The following is a 14,387-nucleotide window of genomic DNA, read 5'->3' as shown; positions in this document are numbered from 1 at the left end:
ATTTTCCTACTGGAGAGACCTGTGGATGCATGAAATGGGGCTTCTGTTCCAGCCAGGTTACTTCACAGTGGAATTCAGAAGACATAAAATCTATCAACCACCCTGACCACCGACAGTCACATCCTTTACTGCCAACCTGACTACTCTTAGCTGTCAATCACAATCACTCCGAGCAATGCATTATATGTAGGGCTGCCTCTGAAGACAGATTGGAAACTTCAGCTAGTGCAGAATTCAGCGGCCAGGTTGCTCACCGGAGCAAGACAGTTTGAGCATATTACACTGATCCGGGTCTGACTGCACTGGCTACCAGTTAGTTTCCGGGCCCAATTCAAAGTGCTGGTTTTGACCTATAAAGCCTTAAACGGCTCAGGACTGCAATACTTCAAGGACCGCCTCTTTCCATATGAACCTACCTGGACCCTAAGATCATCTTTTGAGGCCCTTCTTCATATGCCTCCTCCTCAAGAGGTCCAGAGGGTGGCAACACGAGAACGGGGCCTTCTCTGCAGTGGCTCCCCATCTGTGGAATGCTCTCCCCAGGGAAGTTCGCCTGGTGCCTTCATTATACACTTTTAGGCACCAGGCAAAAACACTCTGTTTTAACCAGGCCTTTGTTGATCCGATTTACATCCTATGCCCTATGCGGTATATAAATAATAATAATAATAATAATAATAATAATAATAATAATAATAATAGCATGGGAGCTTAGTACTTGGAGTTGCCAGAGGGTAGAAAGCTCAGTAGATAGCTCAGGACCCAGCTTCAGCCCCCTAAAGTCTGTCATGAAAATCCTTGAAGAACCACTGCCAATTAGTGTAGAAAATACAGAATTGGTGGTCCAGAAAAGTCTGTCTCTGTATTAAGGCAGCTTCTGCCCATTCTCAGGCGCACTTCACCTCAGGTGTCAAAGGTTTTGAAACCCAAAGTTGTCAACCCTAGGCTCTATCCATTTCATTTCATTTCATTTATTTTTTAAAAAAGAACATCAAATTAAATGACTCTAAGCCACGACTCATAAGTGTAACTGATACCTTGGGTTTCTTGCTATAGAATTAAGAACCGGTTTTGTGGCATATTTGATAGGCGCATGTGATACACCCTCTTACCGGGTGCTTTTATTGGTCTTCAGCTTTTCCTTTTGCATGGAAAGTTTTTAATAAGGCTGCTCTGGGCAGAGCCTCTCTTAATAAACAGCAAAAAGAGTCCACATTGTTCTCCTGGGCGGGGGGAGGAGGAAGGCTCCCTTTTATTCAGCAAAGAAGCAAACAATGTTTTGGTCTCTTCTGCAAGTCTGTCTTGCAGTTGCCAGACCTCAGGCCCAGGAACCTGTCTCAGTTCCACCGTGGCAACTCTAGCATATGTCACACCAATTCCACCTGGTCATTTTGATACATTGGCACCCTATTTGCCAAATTTAACCATTCCCAAATACAGACGCGCTTTCACTTACGCGAGATTGAATATGCTGCCTTCGGCTGTACTTGAGGGTCGATTTCCAAAAATCTCGCTGGGATAACGCTTATGTCCATGTGGAGATGGCAACATTGAATCGGTAGCTCATTTGCTTCTAGCTTGCACTCTTTATAAAGATTTGAGGAGTGAGGTTACAGTGGTACCTCGGGTTAAGTATTTAATTCGTTCCGGAGGTCCATTCTTAACCTGAAACTGTTCTTAACCTGAAGCACCACTTTAACTAATGGGGCCTCCTGCTGCTGCTGCGCCGCCGGAGCACGATTTCTGTTCTCATCCTGAAGCAAAGTTCTTAACCCGAGGTACTATTTCTGGGTTAGCAGAGTCTGTAACCTGAAGCGTATGAAACCCAAGGTACCACTGTATTATTACTTCTCTTCTACTGTCCATAGGGACGCGGGTGGCGCTGTGGGTTAAACCACAGAGCCTAGGACTTGCCGATCAGAAGGTCGGCAGTTCGAATCCCCGCTACAGGGTGATCTCCCGTTGCTTGGTCCCAGCTCCTGCCAACCTAGCAGTTCAAAAGCATGTCAAAGTGCAAGTAGATAAATAGGTACCACTCCAGCGGGAAGGTGAACGGTGTTTCCGTGCGCTGCTCTGGTTCGCCAGAAGCGGCTTAGTCATGCTGGCCACATGACCCGGAAGCTGTACGCCGGCTCCCTCAGCCAATAAAGCAAGATGAGCGCTGCAACTCCAGAGTTGGCCACGACTGGATCTAATGGTCAGGGGTCCCTTTACCTTTACCTTAGAGAAGGCTAACGTTTTACTTTGCTATCCAGGTTTGGATTTAATTCCCTGCTTTTGGTTTTCACTGTGCTGGGCAGGATCTGTAAAAGGTGGAGGAAATTTAAACCAAAGTAGGAGAGAGAGAGTCCCTGCCAAAAGCATCGTACTCAGTTGTCATAATGCTCATGGAACTTGAGAAGAGTCATCTACACCTTTTCTTACTTTTGCTGCTTTAAGCTACCCGACTTTTGTTTCCACATTTCACTACTGGGAGCTCAGACCCAAATGCCCCAAATATGTTTGCAGTCCCCCTTGCCTCCACAGCCAGATTTCAAGGTACGTCTTACCTGTAACTTCTTTGGGGGGGGGCAGGAATCTGCTGTATCTTATTCAAACCTCATCCAAGAAAAAACTGGCTATTACTGATCATTGGCTAGAGGTTTTCCTGTCAAGGACTTGGTTGACGGAGCAGAAGGAACCAATCGCCAGCAAGCGAGTAGAGGCTGTCTCAGCCCTAAAACTCAGACACAACTTCTGTAATCTTATAGGCAAGAGCTGCCCTTTTATCTGCAATTGTGAAGGCCATTGAGACAAAAACCATGCAGGGGAACACGAGAGCAGACAGCTTGGAGAGCTCTGAAGGCTTCAGCAGAAAAACAACAACTCACGTCAGGGTGGAGGAGACACAAAGTCCAGGGGTAGTGTTGACCTGAGCCGACCCAGGAGCTGTTTATAGGATCGGCAGCCAGTCAAAAATGGGAAGATTGTTGCAACAGCAAAAAGAGGATCTGTCAGGACTCAAGCCCAAAGAGGTCCTGATCCTAGGACCTAGTGGGTTGTTTGGCAGGGACGGAGACCAGAGTATAGCAAAGGCACATGACATGGCAATGTTTATGCATATGGTTAGGCTGTAATTTTATTTTCATTTTTGACCTCGCTTCATTATAATTACTGGAGAATTGTCACAGTCAATTCCTATTCTTTTCAGAGTGGCTTGGTTAGATGAGTTTGGTGTGAAAATCCTCTTCCAGCACCAAGACACTGGAATTCCATGCTGAATGCGTCCCATTCAAAATGCTTTCCATTTAAACAGTAGTCACACTGAGCAAAAGTTTTTCGAGGAGGTGAAAAGCACATGTGTCCCAAGAGGTAGAAAATATACATCTGGACTCAAAGCATGCAATTGAAGGTGATCCCCAAAGAAACCAAAACAATGTTAGCGTGCACATTTAACCTTATTTCTTGCTCAGCCACACAGCTGCAAATAAAATGTTTTAAGTGTGTTGCAAAGTGCAATACACAAATGTGACACTAGATGGCGACGGTGAGCTATGGTAAATCCAGTGTATTTTTCAAAATGTTTTTTTAAAAGCATTTTGGCAGCGTTTTTTTTTATATGTGCTTCGATTCCATCGCTGTTTCCTGATTTATCTGCATTTGTTTGAAAAAGCCACTTCCATTAAGCATGGGGACTTTTCAGATTTTCATGGCTGTTTCACCACAACACCAGCGGGCACACTATTCTGGGGTTATATCAAGCTTTCAACACTGAATTATCGCAGGATATCTGTCGTAGCCCTGTGCTGCCAGCCACAGCAGAGCTCAGTGGAGGGAGAAGCCAGCCCACCAGCCAAGTCTTGCTTGGAGGCAAAGTCCATATGCAAGATTCAGCCCAGTCCTAGGGTCAGGAGTATCTCAGTTCATGTAGTCAGATGATCCGGGGGGTCAAGAAAGCCAAGGGTCTAAAATCACGAGAAGCAACAAGCAGCAAGGTCTGGTCAGGACTGACGAATGTTGTTTCCAGAAACTGACTGAGACTGGAAACCCTGCTTAAGAAAGCTGGAGCTGGCTGATTCTCATCAGGAGCAAGAAGGCTGATCCACAGCAGGTGGAGCTCCTTCACCTTCTGCGCCTTCAGGCTGCTGCTCAGCAGGTGAAGCCAACTCGTGGCCCATGACAACATCCCAAACACTGCAAGGGGACTCCGCATCTCTTCTCGGCAATGAATAAACATTGGCGTGCCAAGCTGCCCTTGAAATATCTACGCACTATTGACTGAGGTTGGTCTCTGAGGCTGTGTCATGGGGGTCAGAGTACTCTCTGCCATTGACATGCAAATAACAAAAAATGCCTTTTAGTTATTTGTGTCCGTATGATAATGGAGAACTTTGCAACACACAGGGCGTGTCATTTTGCCTGGAAAAGCGTTTTGTATCTTTATATATGGCAACCATATTTTTGGAGAGATGGGGAGCTATTGAAAAAACTCAAAAAAAATATATGGAGAGACACTTGTAACAATCTAAAGCTTTGCCATATGCCCCATTGCTTCCAAGTAAATATGGTCAATATTGAGTTTCAAGATATATTTACCATGACATATCTTGTTGAACGTCATTCAGCGTTCACACAACACACTTAAATGGGGTTGCCATATTTTCAGAAAGCGGAAATCTGGACACAAAAGTTGTGGAGCTTTTTTGCCAAAATTGCAAAGGAAAAAGAGAAAAAGTTTTAAAGCTGTTTTAAAGGAAAATAGGCAAAAACGGCACTGCCAACATGATTGCCATTCGTCCGAAAATATTCAGACATTTTCCCCATTTTCGCCTGTACACTGCTTCTGACTGCAGTATTCCGGGTATGTCTGGGAAATTCTGGGTATATGCCAACCCTAACTTAAAGCGGCATGATGCTTCTTTAAATGGTTACAGCTTCCATCAAAGAATTCTGGGAGCCTGTCTAAATAATATATATGCTGTTGGAAAGGCCTTGCTTCCAGCCATCTTGAAAATGGGTGCAACTTGAGTTTGACTTTGAACTTGAAAATATATCATGTGTGTTCTGAAAGCATGAACCAACTGTCAAGCTTTTTTCTTTTCTTTTGCAAAAATCTCCAAAAAAGAAGAAGTTTTAAAGCTTTTTTAAAATTATTTTTTAGGGAAATGGCCAAAAAATTAAATGCTTCTGATATGGGCTACAGTATGCCCATATTTTAACCGATTTTTAAAAAATCTGCCCGGATGTCATTTTTTGATGGATGAATCCCGGCTATGTCCAGGAAATTCCAGACGTATGGCAGCCATGCACACTTTCTCAGGCTCACAAACTGGCAGTTGCTGCACTCTAGGGTGTCTTCACGCCTCATAGTAAACATACATGAAGACTGTAAATGTGTAATGATCCCTTGCTTTCAGGTTCCTTGCTATAAAAGCAACTATATGTATATCTGTAGTGGAGAGGGTCTGAGGCTTGGACTTAGGCTAGTGAGTTACCTGGGAATGGGTGGGTTGAAGCCGCAGAGGACTGGGAGAGTTGCAGGGAAACCAAAATGCTTGTTTACAAAGCTATTGTACTACCAACCTTACTGTACGCTTGTGAAACATGGATCACTTATAAACGCTAACTCCTCAAAAGATCCCATCAATGGTGTCTCCAAAAAATGTTACACATCACTTGGGAAGACAAGCAAACTAATGCCAGCGTACCAGAAGAAGCAAAGATCACCAGTGTCAGAGCATTGATTCTTCAACATCCACTTTGTTGGTCTGGTCATGCTGTTTGGATGCCTGATTATTTGGATTAGTCCAAAGCAACTACTCTATTCCGAACTTAAAAATTGAAAGTGTGATGCTGGTGGTCAACAAAAGAGGTTTAAAGACTTTCTCAAGGCAAATCTAACAAAATGTAGCATAAACACCGACAATTGGGAAACACTGGCCTGTGAACGCTCCAATTGGAGAACACCTTTTACCAAAGGTGTCATGGGCTTTGAAGACACTCTAACACAGGTCAAAAGGGAGAAACATGCTAAGAGGAAGGCACACTTGCCAAACCCTCACCATGATCAACTCTCGCCCGGAAACCCATGTCCCCACTGTGGAAGGACGTGTGGCTCCAGAACTGGCCTCCACTGTCACTTACGGACCCGTGTTAAAACCGTGTTCATGGAAGACAATCTTACTCGGCTAGGATTGATCGCCAAAGAAGAAGAAGCTACCTCAGAGCCCTAAGGCAACATGAAGCCTGGACAGTCCAGACTGACCAGTCCTGGCCTTCTGACCTTACGTGGTCAACAGAGCAGGAACGCCTACCTGCGGCATTTCCAGGCTTTCCTCTGGCTCGAGAACATAGGCTCCAGTTTGGGATTTGGGCATGTCTATCCCTGGCCTGCCTCTGGCAATGAGCTGAGATCTGCATGTTCATTTGCTGTGATTTCCTATCTGCTTTTCGGCTTGCCATGTTTCATTCCTGTTCTTCACTGTTCTAACGCCAATCTCTGTGTACTCGACAATTGCAATTAATTTACGAGGGAATTATTCTCTCTCTCTCTCTCTCTCTCTCTCTCTCTCTCTCTCTCTCTCTTTCTCTCTCAGCCTTATTTTCAAGTCTTGCGCAATTCCCGGATTTAGAAAGGTCTGTTCTTTTTGGTAACTGCTGGGGAGTACCTTGTCCGCTCAAATGCTTTCACTGTGTTAGTGCCAGTTCCTGCTCTCATCCTTCTGTAATTGTTAACTTGAATGGAATGCAAAAACTCTGGTTTGGGGCTAGTAGAACTTTAACTTTTGGTAGATGGCGAAAAGCAGGAATGGAGGGAGGTAGACTTTTGCTGCTTGAAAGGTAAGTCCCTATGTGTGTTTATATCCATTCATGTTGCATGGGACAGTTTGGTGGTTCTCTGCTTTTCCTCTTTTTCCTTTCCTTGTGTTCAACATGCTACGTATCGTCTGATCTTCTTCTTCTTCTTTTAAAAAACGCAGCTGTCAATGAGATGTCTCTGTTTCGTTCCAAAGATTTATTTTGAAATCGAATACTGTTCCTTTCCTAACTGTTCCTTGTCGGGTTTTTTCCAGTTAAACACGCCTAGGCTTGAGTACAGATTAGAAGTTAACAATAAGGGGAAAGGTTGTTGCGATTTATGCCCCACAATTACACGCGAATAGTCTTGACTGATATATCTATGGAGGGGTTTTTTCCTCCCCCCTGCCCCCGGCAAGGCAGATAAAGTGGCAGTGGCCAGGGAGAGACACACACACTGGGATTAAATCTCGAATCTGCTGCCCTTGCTGCATTTGTGGTTACCTGAATACTACCTGTAAGTGCTTTGTTACCATTGTACCCTGTTCTCAGCGGTGTTTGCATGGAGGGTGGAACTGAAGGTTGTTTAGTGTCTTGTAAAACATTTACCAAAAGCAGCCAGCCATAGATTTGAAGGGCATTCCATTGCCAGTGAGGGAGCGAAGTTGCACGAAAGAGGGCGAACGCCAGGTACTTGCCAGGTACAGTTTCATATTTTTCATCTTCTCCTTATCCAAGAGGCTTTCGGCAGAGGGGCACCGTTTGTGATGACGTGGAACGAAAACGAAACGGGTCCCAAATAGTTCTGTTAAATAGCACCCACGTAGAATTCATTTCCATACGTGACTTGCGGGAGTGAACATTCAGTGACTGTTTGTGGATGGATTTGGGTGGTTTAGCACTAAACAAAAAACCCACCCCAGTGTTAGTTACGAAATGGTTTCAATGTGACTCAGCAGCAGGCAAATCACCCATGAGTTCAGGGTTTGCAACATTAACAATGTGCAATTCAGTGATTTGCAACTTGGATGTTAGAGGCTGATTTTCTGTGCAAGGTTCTGCTCAGTGTTTTCTTTGTAAAACAGATATTAGAAAGAAGGCTAGCTTACTCTTGTGGCTTTCCCCTTGAACAGTGACATGTGTGTTAACATGTTCTAGCATAAACACGGATAGTTTCGGATTTAGAGAGAGTGTTAAAAATGGAGGATTTTACTGGCAGTTAGAAGCTACACAGTCTACAATTAGTGGTTAATTATATAGGGATCCCCAATCTCGCTTGCACGCAAAACTTCACGTTTTGTGAATATCTTGAGAAGGTCGCATATCAACTTTTTGCGCACGGGGAATGCAAAGTGTATGGTTTGTTGGCAAATGAGCTATTCTGTACACTGCAAAATGTAACAATGCAAAAGAGGCTTGCTTTTCTGTGCGCTGCTGTTTCGTGGCGTAAAAGTGTCAGAGTTTTGTGTCGCCTTGAAAAACCAATTGTGCCATCTTTCTCAAAGCAACGGATACTTTTTGAATCGTGGCTGCGTTTACCTGTTGAGCCTATGTGCTCTCCAATTTATGCTAAATGGATAGTGCCGGAATACAACAGTTCCCAAACAACATTAATATGAATATGAATTAAATTATCTTGAGTCGCTCGCCATTGCTATTTGTGTATAAAGGACACAACACATTTCAACCATTCTTTTGAGGGTAGCGGTTCCCTTCCTAATCGCTGTATCCTAAAGACTAAAGATCAGCATGACTGTAATCCAATGACTGTACCTGAATCGTGGTGGTTTTTTTTAAGAAACGCTTTACCAAAAAGAGCAGTCTCCAATTTGCAGCTTTTGTAAATGGGCCTCCCTGTAGTACTGCTTTATCTTTCCTCATTTGCTAGGACAACTATGTGGGGGGCTTTATTTGTCTTATACACTTCACAATACAGTACGTAGTTGTTTGTGTGCCTAAATGGTCAGTTCTCATGTTCTCGGTGGGCAGAAGACAGATCAGGATTTACTGGAAGATGTCTGGGAAATTTGCAAGTGATCTGCAACGGCAGAAGGGCTTTTCCCAACTAAATAAGGCTGCTGAAAAGTAGGAAAGAACAGAACAGTATGCTGTGTTTTGTGGGAAAGGACTAAAAGCTCAGTTCTGGTACCAGCCAAAAACAAATTCTTTGGCTCCGAACATGCTCAGAAGCACACTTTAATAATTTAATTCTGACTGTATGTATTTTACACCTGGCTGCGGTTGATCAGTCTAGGGTTTCTAGTAAAAAACCAAAGACGATCTAACAAACCTGCCACTTGCTACCCCTGTGCTAAGTTTTATAGCTTCTCTTGGGTCACAAGGGCCTCAGTTTAAAGCTAAAAGAGAGGTGACAATGCTATCTGTTGTCATGTGATGACATTTTTCTTTTACAAAAACTGATCACCATAAGAATTGGCAGCTTAAGAGAGATGGTACACAGTGCATGTTTACTTGGAAGTAAATCCCAGTGTGGCTTATTCCCAAATCAGGGTATGTAGGATTGGCAGCCTCAGATTTTAATGCTACTGTTATAGAAAAATAGGAGCGCCTACATACTCACACATAAGTTCCATTTTCTTCCAAGTATAAGCTTGTCTTGCCCTCTTGCATGTTCCCCAAGAGGCTAATTTAGTCCTTGAGTGACTAGGCTTTCTTGAACTTGCTCCCAAATGAAATGGCCCCATATAGGTTGGATGGAGAGACAGAAGGATGAAGGAGAATCCCAGCCTTGGAAGTAGTCACAAAAGCAAGAATCCATATGTCATGTGTAGAGTGTTGGACGAGGACCAGGAAGACACGAGTTCTACTCAGGCCACTAAGTTCAGTGGGGGACCTTGGTTGGGGGCCAGTCACCCTCTCCCAGCCTGACCCAATTCCAGGGACTTTTGTGAGGGAAAAAATGGTGGTGGGGTGGAACATCTGAGTTCCTTGGAGAAAAAGCACCATTAACACAGTAGCAATCAGAATAAAATGGGGAAAGCGAGCTTTCCATTTTATACTGAACGTGCATTTGTTGACAGAGGTATTGCACTTTCTGCGTTCTAAAATGTCCATCTTTAATCACTTAATCCTCAAGCACTGTCTCAAATTTCAGGAGCACTTGCTCCGAAATACAGTGGTACCTCAGGTTACATACGCTTCAGGTTACATACACTTCAGGTTACAGACTCCGCTAACCCAGAAATAATGCTTCAGGTTAAGAACTTTGCTTCAGGATGAGAACAGAAATCGGGCTCCGGCGGCGCAGCAACAGCAGGAGGCACCATTAGCTAAAGTGGTGCTTCAGGTTCAGAACAGTTTCAGGTTAAGTACGGACCTCCGGAACGAATAAGGACAATAAGCTGCCCAGGTTTCCAGAATGACCTGGCTGCAAATCAATATTAGGAATATAAAAATGGGCATTGGACATATTTTTTCCTGTAGCTGGGGGGGGGGGATGGACATCTCCCCTGACTCTCTGTGTTGCGAGGGAAACTGAATTGGGAAAATGGCCTTAGCAACTTGCTTAGATTTAGTGGGGGATAAGCTAAGGATACAAGTGAGTGGATTTTATCCCATGTTTATTCATCATCTGCATCCTTGTTTACTAAGTTCCAGTCAGTTACACCTGAGCAAATACAGTAAAGGTAAAGAGTCGGAACACAAGTCTCAGAGAGAAAATTAAGAGCAGAAACTTCTGTTGGAATGGGAATGCTGAGGTGGCAAGAACGTCGGGTCTTCTGTATTTATTTGCAGGGCTCAGATCTTTTTATAAACTAATTTTTAATGGGCATTTTGCATGGTGCCCTGATTATGTGCAAACACACACAAATGCAGCCGGAGTATTGGAAAGCCAAAAACATTTTAAAAATAAATAGAACCCTTATTTTAAAATGATATAGAAACAATACAGAGTGAGGGCATGGGTAGTACACACTAAGGAGCAGCTCCAGTACCTTCCTTTCCCCTAGTTTGTAGGGGGATTTTTGTGGTCTTCACGGTCTTGGAATTTGCAGACCTGCCAAGATAGGTGGCAAGCTCCCAAATACAGAGGTACCTTGGTTCATAAACACCTTGGTACTCAAACAACCTGGAACCCAAACACTGCAAACCCAGAAGTAAGTGTTCAAGTTTGCGAACTTTTTTTTTGGAAGCTGAACGTGCTCCATTTTGAGTGTTACACTTCCGATTTTAGTGCCACACTTCCGATTTTAGTGCCACACTTCCGTTTTGAGTGTCACGCTTCCAATTTGAGTGCTACACTTCCATTTGGAGTGTTATGCGGATGTCTGTCTGTTTTTGCTATTTATTTTGCGTTTTTGTGGCTCTTTTTGTGTGTGGCTGTGTGGAACCCAGTTCAGCTACTGATTGATTGGTTGATTGATTGTGTGACTGCAGTTCATTGTTTATTGCTTTCATTTTATGGATCAATGGTCTCGTTAGATAGTAAAATTCATGTTAAATTGCTGGGTTTTTTTAAATGGCGGTTGTTTTTAAAAGTCTGGAATGGATTAATCCATTTTGCATTACTTTCTATGGGAAAGGGCGCCTTGGTTTTGGAACACTTTGGTTTTTGGAATAGACGTCCGGAACGGATTAAGTTTGAGAACCAAGGTACCACTGTACTCCCCATTGAGAGATGCAGTTCCCTGGGGACTGTGGCTGCACAGGAATTACAATTTCCGATTTCATGGAAGCCTATGGACCTGTCGTTTGTGTTGCAGATGCCCAAAGCCATCTCTGGTCTTGGGCCACCAGAAGCACCTTGCGTATTTGGTTGTCTTGGCGGATCCTGTTGGGTCCTTTTTTTTTTTTTTTTTTTTTTTTGCAGAGCAATAAGCAATTTGGGAGGACAGCAAGCTGTTACTGTCTTCCCTTCCAGAAGCTACTTTGTCCATAACTTCCCCTTTCAAGAAAGGGACTGCGGGTAACTAGGCAGACTTGTTGGTACAGTGTTTCTGGGGTTGCCAGTTGCAGAGATGGATATTGGGCATGCAGCAGACTCGCTTCTCGCAGAGAAAACTCCCGTGTGCTTTCTTGCCTAGACGTCTCTCATGGCTTTCTGCAAAGTTGAAAGGAGCCTTAAAACAAAATCCCTGACCTTCAGGAGTTAGTTGGTTTTCTGGTCTGTTGGGCAAAAAAATGCTCTCAGCACACACAGCCATTGTCTGCTCAGCATAGCAGAGACAAACGCAGGAGGAGGGGAGTCCTGCAATGTGTAGTGCAAAAAGTTTGAACTTTGTACAGATAACCCTGATGCAAGACTGAAATAAACCAGAAAAAAGTTTTAAAATGTATGCAATATGTTGAACAATATCAAAATATGCTTACAACAGTGCTGACAGTCTTAGTAGATCTACAAATGGCTATAAATTGCCACCCATAACAAAGACAAATGCGTACAGTGCTACCTCGGGTTACATACGCTTCAGGTTACATATGCTTCAGGTTACAGACTCCACTAACCCAGAAATAGTAATTCAGGTTAAGAACTTTGCTTCAGGATGAGAACAGAAATCGTGCTCCGGCGGCACGGCAGCAGCTGGAGGCCCCATTAGCTAAAGTGGTGCTTCAGGTTAAGAACAGTTTCAGATTAAGAACAGACCTCTGGAACGAATTAAGTACTTAACCCGAGGTACCACTGTATTTGCAGTGCTAATTTTCCATCTACCTAGTTAATGACTGCCTCCCCCCCATTTACCCCTTCTTCTCCTGGAGCTACTATTTAAATGCCATGGAATAGAACCAATTAATCTCCAATTAAACACCGAAAAGAATAAAAACAAAAGCTAAAGAATTATGTTGTAATTACAAACTCATCAGAACGACCTCTATAAGGCAGCCAATGTATCCATGGCTAGAATCCGCATATCAGGATTTCTGTTTTCAAAAACCACAAGCAAAAGCCATTCTTAAGTAACAGAAAACACTGGATGGGATTCAGCTAAGTTTTACTCAGGCTAGACATGCTGGAATTAATGAACATGAGTAAGACTGCCTGCGCCTTGCTGTTTAGTCTAGTTCCAGGCTTTTGAATGCATGTGCACATGATGTTAAAGGACGTGGGCAGGGGCTGCTGTGGTCTAAACCACTGAGTCTCTTGGGCTTGCCGATCAGAAGGTCGGCAGTTCGAATCCACACGATGGTGGTGAGCTCCCTTTGCTCTGTCCCAGCTCCTGCCAACCTACCAGTTCAAAAGCACACCAGTGCAAGTAGATAAATAGGTACCGCTGTGGTGGGAAGGTAAATGGCGTTTCCATGAGGTCTGGTTTCCGTCACGGTGTCCCATTGCGCCAGAAGCGGTTTAGTCATGCTGGCCACATGACCCGGAAAGCTGTCAAATGGTGTTGGGGCTTCCGTTCCCTTCCCCATGTGCCCCAAATATCTGCTCCAAGGGGGTTCCCTGGAGGAGACCGCAGGGAAAAAAGAACTGCTATGTGCTCAGAAGTTCATTGTATCGGTGGAGCTGCGACATTGGAGACAGTCCTCAGCATTTAGGTCTTGACCCTGCTTCACGGTCTCGTGAAAGCCCATGAGGCGTCTGACAAGTGCTCTTTCATGTGGGGATGGGAAGACACCTTAAAGTCCAGTCCGTCCCAGTTCTGCATTGGGGAAGGGACTAACTTGGTTCCTCATCATCGTTTCTGTGTGAATCTGAAAGCACTGAAAAGCTTATTTCTAAGTAAACATGCCAAACGTTGACGCTGCACAATTTCACGCTCGCTACATGCGTTAGGAAGGAGTCAGAATCCTTGGGGGGAGAATTTCACTTCCTGAAAAATACATGTGAAAAATATGTAGAGCAGTATCTGTTCTGAGCTAGTTTAATGAGCTGTATGAGACTCTCCTCCCTGCAAGAGAGGGGAGTGGTTGTGGCCGGGAGCCGGACTCCGCCTCAAGCAGGGGGCGTTTTCCTCCTGCCTCCCACTCACCTGGCAGGCGCCCACGCCCTCGGCCAGCCACCCAACCAGGTGCCTTCAAGGGGGCGTGTACAGCAGCCTAAATTGCTGCGGCGCCAGCCTCCAGCCCTCACTTTTTGTCGTCCCGTCGGAAGTCACCCACCCTCCACTCCCTTAGAGCAGGGTTTCCAGTTTTCTTTTGGCCTTGCTATGGACCTTAGGTTGGTCGCCCTGGTTGTCCGGGGGGCCTGGTAGGAATTTTTCCATTTGGCATTAGGCTTTTTGGTTTTTTCGCCTACCTCGTAGCAATCGTCACAACTTTCGTGGTATTGGTGGGTAGGTTAGGCATTGGAATAATGTGCTGTGGTGTCGAAGGGCTAGGTGTGGCCATCGCCTGCGCCTTCAATTTTTAGGTATTCCGTTAAAGGAATCTAGCGGTCGTGTACTCTGTCCGATGCCTGCTTGGCGGGAGGCCATGGCACGACCCTCGGTGACATCAGGGGAGAGCTTATAGTTGGATTAGCATCAACAGGCTCCACCTACTGGTGAATAAACCCCCTTTGTTTTTTAGACTCACCCCTCTCCAAGTGGGTGGAGTCAGCTGACGTAATCCAATGCCTAAGCCAATACCTTTTCACTTGCTGTAATCAATACAGTTGTGGCCTTTTCTTGCCCATTAACCTTATATCACGTGTCCTTGTGTTTCATTCC

The 14,387-nt window shown here is 44.5% G+C and overlaps 1 protein-coding gene across 19 annotated transcripts in view; it reads left to right on the top strand.

Annotated features, from left to right (window-relative positions):
- Window positions 1-14,387, top strand: part of RBM47 (RNA binding motif protein 47) — a 93,634-nt gene that overhangs the window by 30,954 nt on the left and 48,293 nt on the right. For 3 of the 19 annotated variants that reach the window (XM_083630464.1, XM_083630465.1, XM_083630458.1), the window contains exon 1: window positions 6,622-6,819. The exons of 8 other annotated variants lie outside the window; for them this stretch is intronic. The gene's annotated coding sequence lies outside the window, so the exon portion shown is untranslated. Of the gene's footprint in view, window positions 1-6,047; window positions 7,479-14,387 lie in introns of those variants that run through there. 8 more of the 19 variants (XM_083630470.1, XM_083630469.1, XM_083630468.1 and 5 more) reach the window with 8 other exon arrangements.

This window comes from Podarcis filfolensis, assembly GCF_964270895.1.
Source record: "Podarcis filfolensis genome assembly, chromosome: 9".
NCBI classification, from domain to species: Eukaryota; Metazoa; Chordata; class Lepidosauria; order Squamata; family Lacertidae; genus Podarcis; species Podarcis filfolensis.
Note: the sequence above shows the minus strand (reverse complement) of the source record. Positions and strands in the feature narration are given on the sequence as shown.